The sequence below is a fragment of the Pundamilia nyererei genome, unplaced genomic scaffold (genome assembly GCF_000239375.1).
Source record: "Pundamilia nyererei isolate P.nyererei 1_Seehausen unplaced genomic scaffold, PunNye1.0 scaffold00048, whole genome shotgun sequence".
Classification (NCBI taxonomy): Eukaryota; Metazoa; Chordata; class Actinopteri; order Cichliformes; family Cichlidae; genus Pundamilia; species Pundamilia nyererei.
The window spans coordinates 3,114,753-3,117,186 of record NW_005187449.1 but is presented as its reverse complement, the minus strand read 5'-3'; the positions used below and the strand labels follow the sequence as shown (position 1 = coordinate 3,117,186).

The window sequence follows — 2,434 nt, the reverse complement described above, 5'->3', positions numbered from 1 at the left end:
CCTTACAAATATCATTTATATAAATAATAAATAATTTTGGACCCAGTACAGAGCCTTGTGGAACACCACAAGCAATGTCCAAGCATGATGAGGAATGGACACCCAGCTTCACAAATTGTTTCCGGTCACTTAAATAATTTTTCACCCATTGCAGTACAACCCCCTAATCCCATACCGTTCCAGTTTATTAATTAATATGTCATGATTGATTGTGTCGAATGCTTTCTTGAGATCCAGAAATACTCCAGCTGCATACTGTTTCTGGATTATGGATTTGATCAACTGGTCTCTGAATGCTATTGACACCCTTTTCTCAACTCGGGGCTCGGGAGAGCCCGAGTGCCCTGGAGGGACTTTCCCTGCCGGATACACGATGGACGGGTGGCAGGAATGGAGGGTCGTGTGCCTGGCGGGTCCCAGATCAGATGGACACACTGGAACTCTTTCCCATGTTGCTGTCTGTGTTTATTGTGCTATGGTGTGTTGATACCTGTGCATTCCTGTATTATTCTTTTGTGTTACACATTTCAATGTTTTTTTTCCTCGCTACCTAGCCTGACCTGTCTCCCCAATGTGATGTTTGTGTATTGTATGTACGGTCGGCAAGGTCTGTCATCTAGTACTGAACATCACCCAGTGCTCCTCCCTCTTTTTGATGTACAGACTCACCACAGCCATTTCTCTCCATAACACTCAACCTACTCAGCACCTCCTCATCACCCATGTTCACTCCAGTCACCACTACCTATTCCTGGGGAAATCTCTACCACTTCATCTGATTTATTCTGGAATTCTTCTTAAGAAATCAGCTGACTATGAGAGAGTAAAGTGGGAAGCACTGACTACTTTTTTATTGAATGAGCCATCGCTGACAGCAACATCAATTTTTTTTTTAACTCCGTACAAGACAGAACTGTTTTATAGCTTATATAATGAAAACTTTTAAACAATGGAAAAAAAGAATAATTTCTTACTCAGTCTTATCACCACAATCATGCTTCATACCTTTTTTGTGCAAGATGAATGGGAGGTGCTTCGGACAGGAGACCCGGTGCATGCTCTGTTCTGTAGGACACTTTTAACAGAGTTGATGAAACTGGACTTTCCAGCTCCAACTGGGCCTTGTAGAAGAATCCTGAGCTGCTGTTCTTTAGTCTGAGGCTTGTAGCTGTTCACATACTGTAGATCGTCCTCTTTATTTCTGCTCAGAGGAGACAACAAAACATTACATCACATTCTGGACACTGAACAAGTGATGGGCTGAAACAGGAAGTGATAATCAACAATAACAAATGTTTCTCAGAGGCCTGTAAATGCTTACCCCCAGTTAAAGTGCTTCCTCCATGGTGCATCAAGCACTGACAACAGATGTTAAAGAAAGAATGACATCATTGGACAATAACTGATGTTCACTGGATGGAAAATAGCAGCTCTGACCAAACTTACATTTTACTGGAGGAGCTCTTGAAAACAATCCTCCCATAACTGGAACATAAAGCATTTATTTTTAGATTTAAAGGAATTATTTAATGTTTGCCTTAAATCAAAATAAATGACCAACAGCAAACAGACATCTGAAGGAGCGTACCTTTGCTGTGCTGATCTCTCCCCCCTCACTGAGATGTAGACAGTCTGCAGCCCAAATACCAAAGTGTGAAGTTACAGTCACCACATCCTAAAGCTCTTTTAACTTTCACTTTTCTTTCTTATGAAACAAGATTTTGAAACTGTACCTATAAAATCACTGGACACTTTATTAGGTACACCTTTCACACCCCCTTCTGCCTTAACTCTTTGTGGCACAGATTGATAAACAGTCTTTTTTCTTTTTTAGTAGTGTTTGAGGTATTAAGGTTTTTTTCCGTGTTAATCTTGGCTCCAGTAAGAGTTTGACTCTGTGCCTTGTTCTTGTTTTGAACTCTTAGTTAACAGATTCAGCTTCTGGTTAGGTTTTCTAGTACTTAGAGTTTAGATCACTGTTGCATTAAAAGAATGTAAAGAGGAAAACAATGAATTGGGACATAGCAATGGTGTATGTATGCTGCAGCTCTCGGTTAGCTCCACACATGGAGAAAGTAATATTCAAAATTAGATTAACAGAAGAAACACGTAAGGAAGAAGATAGAGAATAAGATACTAAGGCCATAAAGGACTATTTAACCCCTCCTGGATGTCCGCTCACAAGGTTTGTGTACTTTAAATGGGTTTTTTTCTGTGATTAATAACTTTTTTATTGATTGACACAAAGTACAAGAATGCATTTCGATGTTATGGTTTTTTATTATTATTTTCTTCCGTTAGCAGTTCTCATTGGTTGTCAAGACCAGAATAAACCTTGTTTTATTACTCTACATCTTGCCTACGTCAGTCCTTGAGGGTGCTACAGAATAGAATAGAATGTCTTTATTGGCATTGTCACAGGTACAACGAAATT

The 2,434-nt window shown here is 39.6% G+C and overlaps 1 long non-coding RNA gene across 1 annotated transcript; it reads right to left on the bottom strand.

Annotated features, from left to right (window-relative positions):
* Positions 1 to 969: 969 nt before the first annotated feature.
* LOC102209259 (uncharacterized) lies at positions 970 to 1,639 on the bottom strand. Its single transcript, XR_311717.1, has 4 exons — positions 1,589 to 1,639; positions 1,447 to 1,485; positions 1,322 to 1,358; positions 970 to 1,201 (listed from the first exon to the last, which is right to left on the bottom strand). It is a non-coding gene; the product is annotated as an uncharacterized LOC102209259 (long non-coding RNA).
* Positions 1,640 to 2,434: the final 795 nt, after the last annotated feature.